The 19,938-nt window shown below is 42.1% G+C and overlaps 1 protein-coding gene and 1 long non-coding RNA gene across 2 annotated transcripts in view; both read right to left on the bottom strand.

Moving 5' to 3' along the window:
- Positions 1–19,938, bottom strand: part of LOC116980971 (interferon-induced protein with tetratricopeptide repeats 5-like) — a 153,840-nt gene that overhangs the window by 47,986 nt on the left and 85,916 nt on the right. The window lies entirely within an intron of this gene.
- LOC116980973 lies at positions 4,222–19,679 on the bottom strand. Its single transcript, XR_004414133.1, has 3 exons — positions 19,565–19,679; positions 17,922–17,923; positions 4,222–4,231 (listed from the first exon to the last, which is right to left on the bottom strand). It is a non-coding gene; the product is annotated as an uncharacterized LOC116980973 (long non-coding RNA).

Raw genomic sequence — 19,938 nt, 5'->3', positions numbered from 1 at the left:
CGGGTCCTTTTCAGAATGGTAGGTAGTGGAGAGCTGAGTGCCACAAGGCTCGGTGTTGGGGCCGCAACTGTTTACCATATATATTAATGATTTGGAAGAGGGAATTAGGAGCAACACTAGCAAGTTTGTGGATTACACTAAGCTGGGTGGCAGTGTGAACTGTGAAGAGGATGTTAGGAGGTTGCAGGGTGACCTGGACAGGTTGAGTGAGTGGGCAGATGTGTGGCAGATGCTGTATAACATAGATAAATGTGAGGTTATCCGCTTTGGTGGCAAAAACAAGGGGGCAGATTATTATCTCAATGGGGTTAGGTTAGGTAAGGGGTAGGTACAGCGAGACCTGGGTGTCCTCGTACACCAGTCTCTGAACGTTGGCGTGCAGGTACAGCAGGCAGTGAAGAAAGCTAACGGAATGCTGGCCTTCAATACAAGAGAATTTCGGTATAGGAGTAAAGAGGTTCGTCTGCAGTTGTATGGGGCTTTGGTGAGACCACATCTGGAGTATTGTGTATAGTTTTGGTCTCCTAATTTGAGGAGGACATCCCTGTGATTGAGGCAGTGCAGCCAGCGTAGGTTCACGAGATTGATCCCTGAGATGGCGGGGCTATTATATGAGGAAAGATTGAAAAGACTAGGCTTGTATTCACTTGAGTTTAGAAGGATGAGGGGAAATCTTAGAACATAGAACTTCTTATAGAAACATATAAAATTATAAAAGGACTGGACAAGCTAGATACAGGAAAGATGTTCCCAAAGTTGGGCGAGTCCAGAACCAGGGGCCATAGTCTTAGAATAAAAGGGAGGCCATTTAAGACTGAAGTGAGAAAATACTTTTTCACCCAGAGAGCTGTGAATTTGTGGAATTCCCTGCCACAGATGGCAGTGGAGGCCAAATCATTGGATGGATTTAAGAGAGAGTTAGATAGAGCTCTAGGGGCTGGTGGAATCAAGGGATACGGGGAGAAGGCAGGCACGGGTTATTGATTGGGGACGATCAGCAATGATCACAATGAATGGCGGTGCTGGCCCGAAGGGCCGAATGGCCCCCTCCTGCACCTATTTTCTATGTTTCTATGTTTGCTATCTTTCTTCTCCATTATGTTCCAAACAGTTGATTTTGTTAAGCCTAAGGTTTGGCTGATGTCTCTAACAGTTTTATTCTTGTTTCTCATTCACATAATGGCTCTTTGACTTTCATACCCAGTAAGAGACATTGCTTTGTGAATGAATCGTTTGAAAAATGCTACTGTTGTCACCATTAGTCCGCAGCAGGAGCGAGGTGGCTAAGTCACATCCAGGATCCTGCAGGTCCTGCTGCAATTCCCCTGTCCCCCACTGGGGGCTGCACCGGATATCTGGCATCAGCAGCAGCGTCGTGTATCTGGATCACGTGACATTAGGCAGGGCTGCCTCCGATGTCACAACCTGCCTGAGCCAAGAACCGCTGGTGTTTTAACTTGGAGCGCAGCCGTTTAAAGGGGAGGGCGGCCATTTAAAGGTGAGTGCGGCCCTTTAATGGGGAGGGTGGTGTAGATTAACCATATCAGTCTGCCTTTACTATATCTATCTCACACATATTATGCATGCTGCACATTCTATATGTAATCTAGTCCAGATCTTCATTCCCACCCCGGTCTATTGATAACAGCACCTCACCATCTCACAGTCAGACTTGATGCTGATTACGGAGATGATAGCATGTAATGTTTCCTCCGCTTGTGTTACAATAAAGACTATGAGGTGTTACTCCTGTGTGTGGGTCTCATTATACAACATGGTGTCAGAAATGGGATAGTGTGGTCGTTTAATGGCAGTGTTTAAATCTTTAGGATTGATACAAATCCGTATTTCTTCCTTGTTCTTTTTGTTTGCTATGACCATGGTTGAGACCCAGTCCGAAGGATCACCAACAGGGGCAATTACACCTAGAGTCTCCATCCTGTTGTGTTTTTATTTGTACACAACCCCTATTGGCATGGGGAACCCGGTGGGCAGGACGGACAACTGGCATGATCTCTGGGACAGTCATAATTGTGCACTTGATAGGAAGCTTGCCAAGCTTGTCATCGAAGAGATTTCCGTATAGTGAGAGAAACATTTGAGTGGAGCCATGTGCGGGAGACAGTTGATGAATCTCTGTGCCAAAGTGACCAAGCCTAGGTCATTGCAGGCATCAATGCCTAGCAGAGAAGTCACATTCTCTTGGACAATATAGAAGCTGAGATTGTACACACATGATGCTAGATGGAACTGTAACTCGACTTTTTCAACAGGGTGCACCGCAACCGCCCTCCAAAAGGGAGTATCGTAGCAGTAGTTTGTTTAATAACTTCAGCGTTCCGAATCCTGTGGAGCTCAGATAAGGATAGATTGATGCAACAAGCTCCTATATCGAGTTTAACAATAACATTTGCGCCGTTAATGAGGAGGGTGAGTGTCGTGAGGCAAAATGAAACGTTCACTACTCGTAATTTACTTAACTTTATTTAAGCTTTAAGCAATTTATTTCTTTAATACATAAACTCAGAAACGTCTGGCAAACATGGCTGAATCGGCATGCCTTTCCCGCCCGAAATACCCGGCACATGCGCACACTCAGGAAAAGCCCAGCATATGCGCAGACTCTAGAAGAGCCCCGCACATGCGCCCACTTCATTCTCCCCTCCCATTTATAAGTTGAGACAGTCAGGAGGTTTAGTACATCTTGTTGACCGTCGCAGCACTGGAGCTTCAGGAGATAATGGTGTTTCAATAGCTGGTGGTAGATATATTGCTTGGTCATCAACTTCACTCATATTATTATTTAGATTTACAATTTTAGAATTTCTTATAGAAGTTTCCATAGGGGATGATGGGAGTGTTGGAGGAAGATCTCGATTAGTGTTATCAAGAAGTGACGGAGCTGATGGAGAAGACGGACATGGTGCAAGGTCACGAAGTGAGACAGTTGACTGATCCATCCTGATACTTGATAGTTGCATAAGAAGGGTTGAGACATAGAAAATAGGTGCAGGAGTAGGCCATTCGGCCCTTTGAGCCAGCACCGCCATTCAATATGTTCATGGCTGATCATCCAACTCAGAACTATAGATAAATGTGGGGTTATCCACTTTGGCGACAAAAACTGGGGGGAAGATTATTATCTTAATGGGGTTAGGTTAGGTAAGGGGGAGGTGCAGCGAGACCTGGGCGTCTTGTACACCGGTCACTGAAAGTTGGCTTACAGGTACAGCAGGTAGTGAAGAAAGCTAATGAAATGTTGGCCTTCATAACAAGAGCATTTCAGTATAGGAGTAAAGAGGTTCTTCTGCAGTTGTATAGGGCTCTGGTGAGACCACATCTGGAGCATTGTGTACAGTTTTGGTTTCCTAATTCAAGGAAGGACATCCTTGTGATTGAGGCAGTGCAGCGTAGGTTCACGAGATTGTTCCCTGGGATGTCATGACTGTCATATGAGGAAAGATTGAAAAGACTATGCTTGTATTCACTGAAGTTTAGAAGGATGAGGGGGTGCTTATAGAAACATACAACATTATAAAAGGACTGGACAAGCTAGATGCAGGAAATATGTTCCCAATGTTGGGCGAGTCCAGAACCAGTGGCCACAGTATTAGAATAAAGGGGAGGTCATTTAAGACTGAGGTGAAAAAAAACTTTTTCACCCAGAGAGTTGTGAATGTATGGAATTCCCTGCCACAGAGGGTAATGGAGGCCAAGTCACTGGATGGATTTAAGAGAGAGTTAGATAGAGCTCTAGGGGCTAGTGGAGTCAAGGGATATGGGGAGAAGGCAGGCACGGGTTATTGATAGGGGACGATCAGCCATGATCACAATGAATGGCGGTGCTGGTTCGAAGGGCTGAATGGCCTCCTCCTGCACCTATTTTCTATGTTTCTATGTTTCTATTTATAGGTAAAGGTAAAGGTAAAGGTAAATTTATTTATATAGCACCATTCGTGCAAACAGCAATTCATGGTGCTTTACAGTAACGAAAAAATAAAATAGTCAATACATTACATTATAGAGTTCAACACAAACGTCCCCCCACAGCAGAATCAATAATTTCCACTGTGGGGAAAGGCACCAGAAAGTTAAGTCCTCTTCCTCTGAAACACCCGAGGTCGGGCCCATTTCTGGCCTTGCAGCCAGTCCGATGATTTTCAGGGCCCTCTTGCCGTGAAGATGGAACAACCGGCGTTGGGTGAAACATTCCTCAAGCGGCTTGGAAAGTCTGGAGCGGCTGCCTCCTCCCCGGAGACCGGGGCACTCGTAGCCCTCAGGCCGCGCCGGTTAGAGCTCCAACCCCGGCAACTCGATCCCAGGCTCCAAATCCAGCGCCGCCCGCGTCCGGACGCCCGCAGCCACAGCTCCGCGATGTTGGGAGTCAGCGGCCAAAGCGCTCCGTAGCTTACCGCACGGTGACCCGGTATGGTATCGCCCGCTCCTTGTTGGTATCCCAGCGCTGCGCCACCGCCGCCGAAGCCGTAGTCCCGGCCGGTCCCGACAGGAAACGCCGCTCCATTCTCGATGGTAGGCCGTGAGGACGGGGCAAAGAAGCAGCTTAGAGAGAAGCTGCCTCTCCGACCAGGTAGGGGACTAAGAATTAAAGTCCCCCCCCCCCACATAAAAGACCTCCAACTAACTGACTAACATTTTTTAACAGGACTTAAAATTAAAAAAATGGTGAAGAGACGGACTGCGGGCAGGCTGCCATACACAGACGGCGCCCGCTCCTGCACATCCGCCATCTTGGGTGGGCGTAATTATTTAAGTATCCTGTACCTGCCTTCTCTCCATACCCCCTGATCCCTTTAGCCACAAGGGCCACATCTAACTCCCTCTTAAATATAGCCTATGACCTGGCCTCAACTACTTTCTGTAGCAGAGAATTCCACAGATTCACTACTCTGTGTGAGAAATAAAATGTTCTCATCTCGGTCCTAAAAGACTTCCCCTTTATCCTTAAACTGTGACCCCTTGTTCTGGACTTCCCCAACATCGGCAACAATCTTCTTGCATATAGCCTGTCAAACCCCTTAAGAATTTTGTACGTTTCTATAAGATCCTCCTCAATCTTCAAAATTCCAGCGAGTACAAGCCGAGTCTATCCATCTTTCTTCATATGAAAGTCCTGCCATCCCATGAAATCAGTCTGGTGAACCTTCTCTCAACTCCCTCTATTGCAAGAATATCTTTCCTCAGATTAGGAGACCAAAACTGTATGCAATACTCCAGGTGTGGTCTCACCAAGACCCTGTACATCTGCAGTAGAACCTCCCTGCTCCTATACACTTCTTCTTCTTATCGAGTCCACACACAAGATTAGAAGTTGTTCAGCCAGAGCTGAACACACTTCTCGGCATCTGCACAATGGTGTCTGTCTTGCGCTTCTTGTGCTTCTTGTGCGTGGTGGTGGAAAGATTGGTTGAAACAGGGCCGCGACGTGAACGCTCTTTCCTTGGCCCCGCTCCTATTCTCTAACCTTTTGCTATGAATGCTAACATACCATTCGCTTTCTTCACTGCCTGCTGCACCTGTATGCCTACTTTCAATGACTGGTGTACCATGACACCCAGGTCTCGTTGCATCTCCCCTGCATCGACCTTATCGGCCATTCAGATAATAGTCTACTTTCCTGTCCTTGCCACCAAAGTGGATAACCTCACATTTATCCACATTATACTGCATCTGCCATGCATGCCCACTCACCCAACCTATCCAAGTCAACTTGCAACCTCCTAGCATCCTCCTCACAGCTAACACTGCCACCCAATTTCGTGTCATCCACAAACTTGGGGATGTTTCATTCAATTCCCTCGTCCAAATCATTAATATATATTGTAAATAGCTGGGGTCCCAACACTGAGCCTTGCGGTACCCCACTAGTCACTGCCTGCCATTCAGAAAAGGACCAATTTACTCCTACTCTTTGCTTCCTGTCTGCCAGCCAGTTCTCTACCCACATCAATACTGAACCTCCAATACCGTGTGCTTTAAGTTTGCAAACTAATCTCTTATGTGGGACCTTGTTGAAAGCCTTCTGATAGTCCAGATATAACACATCCACTGGTTCTCCCTTATCCACTTTACTAGTTACATTCTCGAAAAATTCTATAAGATTCGTCAGACATGATTTACCTTTCATAAATCCATGCTGACTTTGTCCAATGATTTCACCACTTTCCAAATGTGCTGCTATCCCATCTTTAATAACTGACACTAGCAGTTTCGCCACTACCGATGTTAGACTAACTGGTCTGTAGTCTCCCCGATGTAAATCAGCTGACATCTAGGGCAGCGGATGCAGTAGATGAGGTTGGAGGAGATGCAGGTGAAACTTTGTCGCACCTGGAACGACTGCTTGGGTCCTTGAATGGAGTTGAGTTATTCAATTGGTCTGCCATGTCTTTGTTCACAATGATCAATTCACCAGTTTCTGACTGCAAGGGACCTACATTTGTTTTAACTAATCTTTTTCTCTTCACATATCTATAAAATCATTTGCAGTCAATTTTTATGTTCCCCGCCAGTTTTCTTTCATAATCTATTTTCCCTTTCAGAATTAAGCCCTTTGTCCTCCTCTGCTGGACTCTGAATTTCTCCCAGTTCTCTGGTAGGCTGCTTTTTCTGGCTAATTTGTATGCTTCATCTTTTGTTTTGAAACTATCCCTGGTTTCCCTTGTTATTCACGGATGCACTACCTTCCCTGATTTATTCTTTTGCCAAACTGGGATGAACAATTGTTGTAGTTCATCCATGCAGTCTTTCAATGCCTTCCATTGCATATCCACCGTCAACCCTTTAAGAATCAATTGCCAGTCTATCTTGGGCAATTCACGTCTCATACCCTCAAAGTTACCTTTCTTTAAGTTCAGAACCCTTGTTTCGCTGTGTCACTCTCCATCCTAATGAAGAACTCAACCATATTATGGTCACTTGCCCAAGGGGCCACGCACAACATGACTGCTAGCTAACCCTTCCTCATTACTCAATACCCTGTCTAGAATAGCCTGCTCGCTCATTGGTTTAGAAAACGATCCCGTATACACTCCAAGAAATCCACTTCCTCAGCACCCCTGCCAATTTGATTCACCCAATCTTTATGTAGATTGAAGTCACCCATTATAAATGTTTTACCTTTATTGCACGTATTTCTAATTTCCTGTTTGATGCCATCCCCAACTCCACTACTACTGTTAGGTGGCCTGTACACAACTCCCAGTAGCGTTTTCTGCCCCTTAGTCTTTCCCAGCTCTACCCATATCGATTCCACATCCTCCAAGCTAATGTCCTTCCTTTCTATTGTGTTAATCTCCTCTCTAACCAGCAATGCTACCCCACCTCCTTTTCCTTTCTGTCTATTCCTCCTGAATATTGAATATCCCTGGATGTTCAGCTCCCAGCCTTGGTCACCCTGGAGCCATGTCTCCGTGATCCCAACTATATCATAGTCATTAATAACTATCTGCACATTCAACTCATCCACCTTATTACGAATTCTCCTTGCATTGAGACATATAGCATTTAGGCTTGTTTTTTACAACACTCTTATACAATTATGTTGAAAAGTGGCCCATTTTTAATTTTTGCCCTGGATTTGTCTGCCTACCACTTTTACTTTTCACCTTGCTACCTAGTGCTTATACCCTCTTTTTATATCCCTCTGCCTCTCTGCTCCTGCTCCCATCCCCCTGCCACATCAGTCAACATCAGTCAGTTGAACTTCATCATCAGTCATACTTCCGGTGGCGCTATGGAGTAGGAGAGACTCGCGCCAACTAGCTCCATGAAAAAAACGAAAAACCGGGAGGAAAAGACAGATCATACCTGCAGAAACCGGGACCGATTGTTTTGTACTAAGCCCGTGACGTCATCAGGCGCGTGACACCGGCAGTATGTCGACTCAACATACTCCCCCCCCACAAGGCAAAAAACGGCAAGTCTAAAGAGGTAGGCCCAACTGGAGCCTCGGCCTCAGGTTTAACAGCATCCCGAGAAGACATCTCAAAGAAGAAGAATAAGACTGAGATGGAAGAATTAAAAGAAGAATTAAAAAAATTCCTTAAGGAGGAGCTTAAAAATCTTAGACAGAACTTTCAAGAGGTTAAAAAGGAGCTAGCATCTTTAAAAAAAGAAATGCAAGAACAAATTAAAGAAGAGGTCACAGAGATTGTACACGAAGTCCTTGAGGACTGGAAATTAGAAATGGAAAGAAATATGACTCAAAACGCTGAAGAAGGAAATGGAAAACTGAATAAGATGGAATCCAGATTTGATTCTAAACTTGAACCTATTCTCCTGACATTAAACCAACACTACAAGATTGTAAAAGAACTTGAGGAACTTGCTGAGACAAGCACCGCAACTACAAAACAACTCATCACTGAGAACCAACGCCTATCAAAGTTATTGTATCAAATAACTGAAAAATGTACAGACTTGGAGGGACGACAGAGGCGTCAGAACTTAAGAATCGTGGGCATCCAGGAAGGCAGAGAGGGGACTCGTGACCCCCGTGAATTTGCTGCAGAAGTACTGAAAACAATTTTGAACCTGGATCAGGCGCCATTACTTGCCCGAGCGCACAGAGTGGGTCCCCCAAAGGTGGGCGACCGACCAAGAATAATGATAGTAAAGGTCCAATATGACCATGTATTGGATGACATGATGAGGAAAATTGGCAAAAGCAGAAATCTTGTATATGAAGGAGACAAGATTAGCGTATTCAGAGATTACCCCGTGGAAGTTGCTAAGAAAAGAGCGTTGTTCACAGAAACAAGAAGAATACTGAAGAACATAAAGAATCTGAGATATGGACTGTTATACCCTGCAACACTGAGAGTCAGTTACGAGAAGAAGGAATACTTCTTCATCAAGCACACGGAAGCATTTGAATTTGCCAAGAAAGTCGAAGACAAGATCAAAGATTGAAAAATATTCAACTCTTAACACCTACTCGGACACTGCTATCTCGCAGAGAAGATATGGAACTCTAAACTTTAAACTATTATATTTAAGAGTTGCCTAAAATTCGCAATAAGAATTGGGTATATTTCCTGCAACGGATATATAATACTAACATTCTAGTACTAACCTCTAACCTCTAACAACTATTAATAATCAAGAATATTAACTAACACTAACTAATGATAACAAGATTATTTAGATTATTTAATAATTAATTAAAAGTATGAAATATAAGTAAAGTATGATTCAGGTATTTTATAATGAGAAATGTTTGATGGCCCTCTCTCTGATGTTTTCGTTTTTGATTATTCTTTGATAAATGTTTATATAATACAAAACTAATATTTCAATTTGAGACTACTAATTATACCATTAATGGAATATAATCAATATTTCTTTCCCCCCCACAAATTGTATGCATCGAATTGGAAACTTTCCTTTCAAGGAAAGCACGGAGCTAGTATTTTTATAAACCAAAAGCTACGGAAGTCCATAGATGCTTAGCCACATTAGGGTGGCTATCACTAACTGCACTAATTGTAGTTGTAGTTGCTTTTCTTTTTTACTTTCCACACTTTACTAACCCTATTAGCTATCACCTTTTTTATCTTATATCACATTATATTTTGTATTTGGAATGGAATTGCATATTTTATTTAAGGAGATACGTTCGGATGGAAAACAGACGTAACCTAAAATTCATCTACCTGAAGTTCAAGTATAAGGTAGGGTTGAGTGTGCTGAATCATCTGCTCTACCACTTAATCACAAGATGCAAGACATGAATATAAAAATTGGAGGTGAGGGAATTAAATTCTGTAGTTGGAATGTTAAGGGAATTAATGAACCTATCAAGAGAGGCAAAGTGTTAGCACATTTAAAATCATTGAAAACAGATATAATATTTCTCCAGGAGACACATCTTAAAAAGGAAGCACAACACAGACTGAAAGCAAAATGGATTGCTAAAGCGTACCATTCTTCATTCTCACATAAATCAAGAGCTGTTGCAATATAAATTCGTAAAGGTATACCCTTTAAACATATATCAACGATAGAAGACATTGAAGGCAGATATATTATAATAATAGGGGAGTTATACTTAAAAAAGGTGACTCTCCTCAATGTGTATGGACCAAATTTTGATAGCCCTCTGTTTTTTAAGAGAATTCTTAACAATATCCCGGAAGGTACACAACAAAACTTAATAATCGGTGGAGATTTAAATTGTACATTGGATGCTTGTTTGGATAGATCATCAACTCAAAGAAAACTAAAATCTCGATCAAGTGAATTTTTAAATTCATACATTAATACCACTAATATTAAGGACGTTTGGAGAATTGAAAATCCATCGGGCCGAGAATATTCATTTTACTCACCAGTACATAAAACTTACTCAAGGATAGACTATTTTTTGGTAGATTCAAAATTTATCCCATTCACCTATAACTCACAATATCATAACATCATAATCTCAGACCACGCCCCATTAACATTTATGATCAAAGTAAACGGAATGGCAGAGACACAGTCACAATGGAGATTTAATCCCCAAATCTTAAAAGATAAGTCATGTAATGAATATCTAGTAAAACAGATTAAAATGTTTTTTGAGGCTAACGATAGCCCTGAAATCTCTGCCTCCCTTCTTTGGGAAACATTTAAAGCATTTGTACGAGGAGCATTAATTTCTTCCCAATCATTTTTTAATAAAGAGAATAGGGCCAAACAACAGAAACTGGAAATGGAAATAAAGCAATTAGACACAGAAAATGCAGCAGCACCATCCACGATAAAACACAATAAAATTGCAGTATTGAAATATAAATTAAACAAGATTTATTCAGACCAAGTTATAAAACTTTATCAACATACAAAACAATTAAATTTTGAATTTGGTGACAAACCACAAAAACTATTAGCGCGTCAACTTCGCAAATTGGACGGGGAAAAAACAATATACAAAATTAGAACAGATAAGGGAGAAACATTAACACTGCCTAAAGATATTAATGATAGATTTCTACAATACTACCAAAAATTGTATTCATCTAAAATAACAGAACAATCAACGGGAATGGAAACATTTTTACAGAATTGTAAGTTTGCGGGTCTAGATCAGAAAGAGAGAGAATTGCTAAGGGCTGAAATTACGATAAAAGACATTGAAGAATCAATAAAGTCCTTAAAAAACGGAAGGTCGGCAGGATCTGATGGTCTAAATTCGGAATTTTATAAAAAAAATTATGATTTGCTTTCCCCACGCCTACAGACAATGTACAAATACGCCTATACTCAACAGAAACTCCCAGAAACTCTAAATGAATCAACAATCATACTTATACCAAAAACGGACAAGGATCTTGAAGACCCAGGTTCATACAGAGCTATAGCCCTCTTAAATACTGATCAGAAAATATTAACTAAGATTCTATCTAATAGATTGAGCTTAGTGATCAGTAAATTAATACATCCTGACCAAACAGGGTTTATCCCCAAACGGTATTCTTTTTTTAATCTGAGAAGATTATTTAATATTATATACTCCAATAGAATCCCTAACGCAGAGCTAGCAATTATCTCGTTAGATGCTGAAAAAGCATTTGACCAGGTAGAATGGCCATATTTATTTTCGGTGATGGAAAAATTTCAACTAGGAGAGAAGTACTGTACATGGGTTAAATTGTTATATTCTAACCCAACAGCTAGAATATTAACAAACAAAATGTTATCAACTAAATTTAATCTCTCTAGAGGCTGTAGACAAGGATGCTCACTATCCCCACTATTATTTGCTCTTGCAATCGAACCCCTAGCAGAAAGCGTTAGAAACCATCCAGGAATATTTGGATACAATACTAGAGACACAAGGAATAAAATCTCCTTATATGCAGATGATATACTAATATATATTACAAAATTAGAAACTAGTATTCCAAACCTATTAAATCTAATAACTCAATTTGGTTAGTTTTCGGGATATAGAATCAATTGGAATAAAAGCGAGATCATGCCAATAACAAAATTCAATTTACATACAATACAACAATCCCCTTTTAAAATAGTTAAAGATAAATTTAAATACTTAGGAATCTATGTAACTAAGACATATACCTCTTTATTTAAACTAAATTTCCTACCCTTACTGAATAAACTACATAAGAATATTCAATACTGGAAAACACTCCCCATTTCAATGCTTGGGAGAATTAATGCTATAAAAATGATTTTTTTACCGCAACTGCTGTACCTACTTCAATTAATTCCGATATATATCCCAAAAACTTTTTTCAAAAAAGTCGATTCCATTGTTACAAGTTTTGTCTGGGATTATAAGAATCATAGAATAAGTAAAAAACATTTATGTAAATCAAAGATAAATGGAGGTCTGGCTTTGCCAAATTTCTTATTTTATTTTTGGGCAGTCCATATTAAAAACATGAATTTTTGGCTGGAAGAAATGGACCAACAACCAGATTGGCTAATGATGGAAAAGGAAGACTGTCCACCTTTTGAAATTGGACCGATCATATTTGCCCCCACAAAACTGCACAAAAAAACCTATAAAGAAAACCCCATAATACATAGTGGAATACGAATTTGGAAACAAATAAAAAAAGATTTAAAATTGAATAATATACCACTCTGCCTTCCCATTGTAAATAATCCTTTATTCAAATCATCCTTTATGGACAAAGGTTTCACACAATGGAAAAATCATGGAATCAAAAATATAGGACATCTTTATGGGAAAGGTACTTTTCTTTCATTTCAAGAGTTACAACTGAATTATGGACTGCACTCAAATAATTTCTTCAGATATCTACAAATTAGAGATTATGTTAAATCTAATACACAAGTTTACAGGAATAGGGAATCAGAAATTCTTGATGAATGTCTGAACAAGCATCCTAATACTGAAAAACTAATAGCTTATATTTATAACACCCTACTAAATAACGAGGTACCACCGACCGAACCATATAGATACAAATGGGAAAATGAAATAGGTCATCCTATCACGAAAGATATGTGGGACGAAAGTCTACAACAAATACATCAATGTTCATTAAATGCCAGACATACTTTAATACAATTCAAGGTCTTACATAGACTACACTTCTCTAAAATAAAACTAAATAGAATCTTCCCACAAATCTCTCCTATTTGTGATAAATGTCTACATTTAGAGGCTAATTTAACACATACGTTTGCAAACTGTATAAAACTTAAACATTTCTGGACAGATATTTTTGAAATAACTTCAGAAGTTATTAATACAAAACTGGACCCAGACACAAAATTAATAATACTTGGAATATCAGAACAAAGCTTAACACTCACAACAAACCAAAGAAACTTCCTCAATTACAGTATAATAACCGGGAAAAAATTAATATTAAAATTTTGGAAAGGCCCTATAACCCCCACAATTAAAATGTGGATTACGGAAATGTCGGAGACCCTAATACTTAGAAAGAATTAGACTCGTCTTAATGGACAAACAAGATCTTTTCCATAAAATTTGGGCTCCATTCATTAACTATCTGAAGGGATAGATTGGCACAGCACGAGGACCCAGCTGAAACTTTAACTCAGGAACAGATGAAAAACTATACTCTATACTTTATAACCTACGAACCTATCTCCATTGATGTATTACAGGTAACCCATTCCACCTCCCTTGTTTTTCTGTTGTGTTGTTTTTTTTTTGTTTTTTTTTTGCTTTCTTTTTTATTTGTAACTTTCTACCCTCTCTTTTTCTCGCTTTCTATAAAAAATAAAAATACTAGAAGCAGAAGTAATTGATAATGGAAAATTTTAATAATGTATGACTGATGTATATGAAAAGATTTTTTTTTTTACTATAATATGTAACTACATTTTATAATATGTCTACTTCTAATAAATAAATAAAATTAAAAAAATAAATAAAAATAAAAAAGAACTTCATCAACAAAAAGCTCATTTGTTGCAACACAGGCCCAGGGCTAGTCAACCATGATGGCTGAGAAGTACCCCTTGAGCAGCACTTCAAAAGAGGAGACAGGAAGAAGTTGTCCAAGGGCAAAGAAGAGGGATGCGATAAGGGAAAGTATCTTTAAGGTTTTCCTGTTCAACAAGTTTGTCCATCTCTCTCTGAAAAACAGCCACTCCATTAGTTACACCAAAAGTAACTCTGCAGTAGTGATATAATTTCCCATTTGCTTCAAACGCAGTGTATTTCTTCTCTGATTCCTTCAAAGGAATTTGGTAGTAAGCACTTTTTAAGTCAAAAGTAGAGAATATCTTATACTTAGCTAATGTATTGATAATCTCTTCTATTCGAGGTAATGGATATGCATCAATCTCCATGAACTGGTTTAATGGTTGAGAGTAATCAATGCAGAGTCTCTTTCTATGTCTCTCCCTGCTCGAGACACAACTTGTTCACTTATAAAACTTTCTGAACTGCCAGAATCAAGTAGTACATTAAGTGTATGGCCATTGATGGATACCGTTGTAGCTGCTTGAGACAAGCTCTGAGGAAACACAGCTGTAATTGCACATAAAGAAGGCGTATACATGGCAGTAGTCACAATTTTAGTAGTTACTTTGGACGTGCTTTGGAATAATGTCCCTTCTTGCCACAACTATTACAAATTGCCTCTTGAGCAGGACATGTCTCTCTCTTTTGAATATTGCCCCCGCAAAAGTAACATTTCCTTTTTGAATATTTATATGCTGCAGCAAGGGCACCTTTATCAGTAGAAATTGTTTCAGCTTGCTCCATATTAGTACTTGGGTGAGATTCTTTTGTAGTAGTTCTAGCAGTATACACATTAGATGAGCCATAAGCATCTGAATTTTTCTGAGCCAAGTCTAAAGAGTAAGCTTGATTGTAAGCTGACTGTAAATCCAAGGTTTTGTGTTCTAATAGTTTCTGTCGTATTAAAGGCGATGCCAAACCATTTATAAAAGAGTCTCAAATAACTTCATGTCGATATTGATCAGCCGTAACAGCTTTGAAGGCACAGTTTTACTAAGTCTTTGAAGTTCTTGTAAAAATTCATCAAGTGACTCACCAGGTTTTTGTTTACGTGTAGCAAGGAGGTGTCAAGCGAATATCGCGTTGGGTGTCTTAACAAATTGTTTGCTCAGTACATCACTAGCAGAATCATAAGTTGTACATTCCTCTATGTAATCATATACATTAGAAGAGACGGAGCTTATTAATGTCTTGAGTCTGTCTGTTGCATCATTGCCACATTCATCAAAGAAGTTAATTAGTATACGAAGCCAGTGCTTCCAATCCTTTGCAGCAGCAGGTGAGTTGGGATCCAGATCCAAGAGTTGTGGTTTCAATAGTTTCTCCATCCCAATGTCGGACTGCTTGACTTCTAAGAATAAATTGCTTAAATTGTTGTGAGGCAAATGAAACTTGACACTACTCGTAATTTACTTAACTTTATTTAAGCTTTATGCAACTTATTTCTTTAATACATAAACTCAGAAACGTCTGGCAAACATGGCTGATTCCGCAGGCCTTTCCTGCCCGAAATACTCCGCACATGCGCATACTCTGGAAAAACCCAGCACATGCGCACACTCTAGAAGAGCCCCGCACATGCACACATGCGCCCACTTCAGTGAGCATGGGATATCTGTGTTTACAAGACAATTCCGACATGGAATGTATGTTGATAACCAGCAAATAGTTGATTAGTGTGCTGAAATACTTCACTTACTTCGATGTTAAGCTGCCTGCCACACTAACCTGCAATACCTCCCAGTATGGTTAACATGCCTTTAAAATAACAGTGACGGTAACAGACCTGTTGCCTATGCTTCTTGCACTATGACTGGCACAGAACAAGATTGAAAAGGATCTGCTAGCAGTCGTTTTCGCTTGCAAGAAATTCAATGAATTTATCCTCGTAAAAACAGTCATGATTTAAACAGACCATCAACCACTGATCAGCGTTCTGAACAAACCAATACACCCTGCTCCAGCACGTCTCCAACGTTTGATGTTACAACTAAAGAAGTATGGCATTGCTTTAACTTAGAAATGTGGCAATGACATGCATTTAGCTGACACCCTGTTGCGACCTCCACATAAGGCCTGCGAGAAACCATCAACGGATGATGACAGCTTCATTGTCATGATGGTCTCCTATGTTCCTTCATCCTGTTTGGAAGACCTGGAAGCCCAGTCTGCTGCTGACGATACCCTATGATTACTCGCCTCTGTCCACCCATAAAACACGGGTAGCTGGACAAGCAACGAACTGGTACTACAAGATGGTATTATCCTAAAGGACCACAAAGCTTTAATTACTGCCTCCATACACAACAAATACTTTGGATACCTTCCATGGGGGACACCCAGGAGCAGAGGTGACTATTCTAAAAGCGAAAAGTATGTTTGTCTGGCCTGGAATGATGGATTTTGTGCTTGAGAAGGTAGTGCCCTGTGCTGTGTGCAACAGTTTGGCACCACACCAACCAAAACAGCCATTTCTCTCACACCCATTTCCTGACCTCCCATGGTCCATGGTGGCAACCAACATTTTTGATTGGCATGGCAAACAATACCTGGTCTTAGTCGACTCGTACAACGGATGGTTTGAAATTGATCTACTCCATAGCCCCACCTCTGCAACGGTAGTCCAGAAGCTGGCACGCTACTTATCTGTCCACGGGACTCCCCATCAACTACTTTTCGACAATGGCAGTGAATTTACCAGTCAGTACTTCAAAGGCTTTGCTAAACGCTGGGACTTTCGTCATATCACCAGTAGCCCCGAATACCCACTGTCAAATGGCCTGGCTGAACGTGCTGTCAGGAGTGCCAAACAAGTGATGGAACGATCCCACAGAACATGATCCGACATTTTCCTAGTCTTACTCAACCCGCACAACATCACCCATGCTAGTGCTGGGTTAATACGCCCAGCGCCTGATGTCAAGGCAGACCTGAGCCACACTACCGGTGGCAAAACAGACATTAGAACAGCAAGTTCGCACATTATCTGAAATCCAGTCCAAGCTACAACAAAAGCTGGTATGACAAGATGAGCAGACCACTTCCTGCACTAGCCAAGGGACAAGTAGTCCGTCTGCAAATAGAGAAGTGTAACAGCCGCCTCTGTGTAATATCTGGAACTGTTCCCGAACCACGTTCATATCTGCTCAATGCCGACGTCGGTGCCTACATACGTAATAGACAGCATATACTGCCTGTGAGTGAACCAGTACCATCTCCGTATCATCCTGACCGCACTAGCATAATTCCATCCCCATCCATTTGTTTAAATGTGCTGTGGGAACTTCAGCTGTTTCACCAGGTCTACAGAAAGCTGCCTGTCCTGCGCAGTCGCCAGGATTCCTGACGGATTCCTCGTTGCTGTGGTTCTTGGCAGCTGCACTCCGGCATTCACGAAGGTGATCATCTGGGTGGTGGGTTCTCATCTGCAGCTGCTGATTCCCATGCTGATGGCTTCTGCATTGGTTTTAAGAAACTGGTCGTGACGCCAGGGATACCGGCCCTGCCCAAGAGCCTTTGGGCAGCAGCTCAGGATGTGTTCCAACGTCCCCTTGCCTGAGCATTGCAGGTAATCCGGAGAATCGGCTTTGCCCCAGATGAAGAGGTTTGATGGGCTGGGCAGGACTGCCTGGACCAGGAACTTGATGCGCTGTGGTTCAGCTTGCCAGAGCTCAGTCCATGTGACTTTTCGGTCCATGGCCTGCTCGCACCTTGTCTAGGCTTCCTGCTGCCTCAATCCAACTGCTCTGGTAGACCTCTCCTCCTCCACCACTGCCCTCACTTCCTCCTGGACCATCCTGCACCTCTCCTTCCCCTTGGCCTTGTCACATTGGGGAGTTGGGAAGATTCCCAGACCAGCTCTTTGCCGAGTCACTGCTCCCACCAGTACTCTGTGGCGTATCCGAGACTCCGCTCGCAGCACGGCTTTGCCGGCTCTCCATTTCCTCCCAGTTTTCACCTCCTCCCCTGCCTGTGCCCTCCGTGCACTGTAATGGCCAGCCCCATAGAAGGGGTGCTGGACGGAAGAATAAAATATTGAAACAATTTTACAGTTCAGTGTTAGCGTCAAATGGACAGTTACCTCAAGTGCTGACACTTGTGCAGAGCCGGTCCCTGCCGCTGGAGACCTTCCCATTGAATGTGGCAGCTTGTTAGGCGCTTACCCCTCCTGGTGAATGCTATGTACTTACCTTTCTCTGTTTCTCTCCCAAGTGCAGGCCTCGTGGCTGTGAGTCTGGAATCGAGGGGTTAAAGGCTCCTGTACCCGATTGGCCAAGCTGCGTCAGGTGACGGGTGACTCATCTGAAGTATAAATACCAGAGCTTCCCAGGATTCTCTCTCTTCTTCGTCGACCCTGACTGATGAGCAGACTGCTGGTGTGGGCCGAGGAAAGCCTGACCACATGGCATAGAACTTTGTGTACTTTCACCATTCCTTGTTAACAGATATTGAATTGGGACGGATAAGGGCTGAACTTAGAGTTTTCGTGTATTTTGGTTTCAGGGTTGTATCTCTTTGGGCAGGTTTTGGAGTCTCCGGTTCGACGGCCCATTGCGTGGCTGGCTGGAGCATTGTTAAATTGTTTGTCAGTTTATCCATATCCCTGACTGGGTTGTTTAAATCAGGTTTGGGTTTTGTGTTCCAATGAATAATTAAAACTGTTTTTGAACCTGAACCTGGTTTTTACAACCCAGTCAGGGATATGGATAAACTGACAAACAATTTAACAATGCTCCAGCCAGCCACGCAATGGGCCGTCGAACCGGAGACTCCAAAACCTGCCCAAAGAGATACAACCCTGAAACCAAAATACACGAAAACTCTAAGGTCAGCCCTTATCCGTCCCAATTCAATATCTGTTAACAAGGAATGGTGAAAGTACACAAAGTTCTATGCCATGTGGTCAGGCTTTCCTCGGCCCACACCAGCAGTCTGCTCATCAGTCAGGGTCGACGAAGAAGAGAGAGAATCCTGGGAAGCTCTGGTATTTATACTTCAGATGAGTCACCCGTCACCTGACGCAGCTTGGCCAATCGGGTACAGGAGCCTTTAACCCCTCGATTCCAGACTCACAGCCACGAGGCCTGCACTTGGGAGAGAAACAGAGAAAGGTAAGTACATAGCATTCACCAGGAGGGGGAAGCGCCTAACACAGCTCCACAGATCAAGCTGTTTGACTGCATCATAGAGCCTGATGACATGAGACAGGACCGCACAGTCAATCGGGGTCAGTCCCAGTCCACTGAATGAAAGTGTTTCCACAGATACCAGTGTGTGCTGAGCTAGTGCAGGATTCTGAGACTCAAACAGGTAGTGCAGCGTGTTCAGGAGCCTCCTTTTACCAAACTCACTCCATGTGTTTCCAGCCTGGTGTTTAACCTCCTCCTTCACCCAGTCAATCATTCGGCAGTTTGGTTGATTAGGAAATGGACCCAGAAACTCCTCCAGGACCCGAGCTGATCGTGGGGAGGAGAGACCAGCAATAAAACGGAGAAATACTTCAAATCGCCCGTCTGTCATGCTGTGGGTTTCAGACAGGTGTTTCAGGATATTCCCGGGATTTACAGTCAGGAATTGTGCGAGTGCAGCTACAAACTCTTGGATGGTGGGGTGCGGGAAGGTGTACACCACGCTCCAGGCTGAATACTCTCTCTCCAAAAGTTCCATCCGAACAGGAACTGGGAAGGCTGCAGATTGTATTTGATCAAATCTCTATCTTTGAACACAATGTTCTTCTCGGTCACTCCAGTGAAGGCCATCTGACCAACCCGTGATTTTTCAGGATATTGTAAATAAAGTAGCTATATAGTTGTGTGATGGTCTTGGGAACTCGCTGCGTGTCCCTGTGTGTCTGTGTGAAGAAGGGGCCCAGTGTCAGGCCAAGGATCCAGCAGTAGATGGGGTTGTAGCTCATGGTGTACAGGATCTCATTCTCCTTC

The sequence above is a fragment of the Amblyraja radiata genome, chromosome 15, assembly GCF_010909765.2.
Source record: "Amblyraja radiata isolate CabotCenter1 chromosome 15, sAmbRad1.1.pri, whole genome shotgun sequence".
Classification (NCBI taxonomy): Eukaryota; Metazoa; Chordata; class Chondrichthyes; order Rajiformes; family Rajidae; genus Amblyraja; species Amblyraja radiata.
The sequence above is the reverse complement of the archived record's forward strand: the minus strand, read 5'-3'. Positions and strand labels throughout refer to the sequence as shown.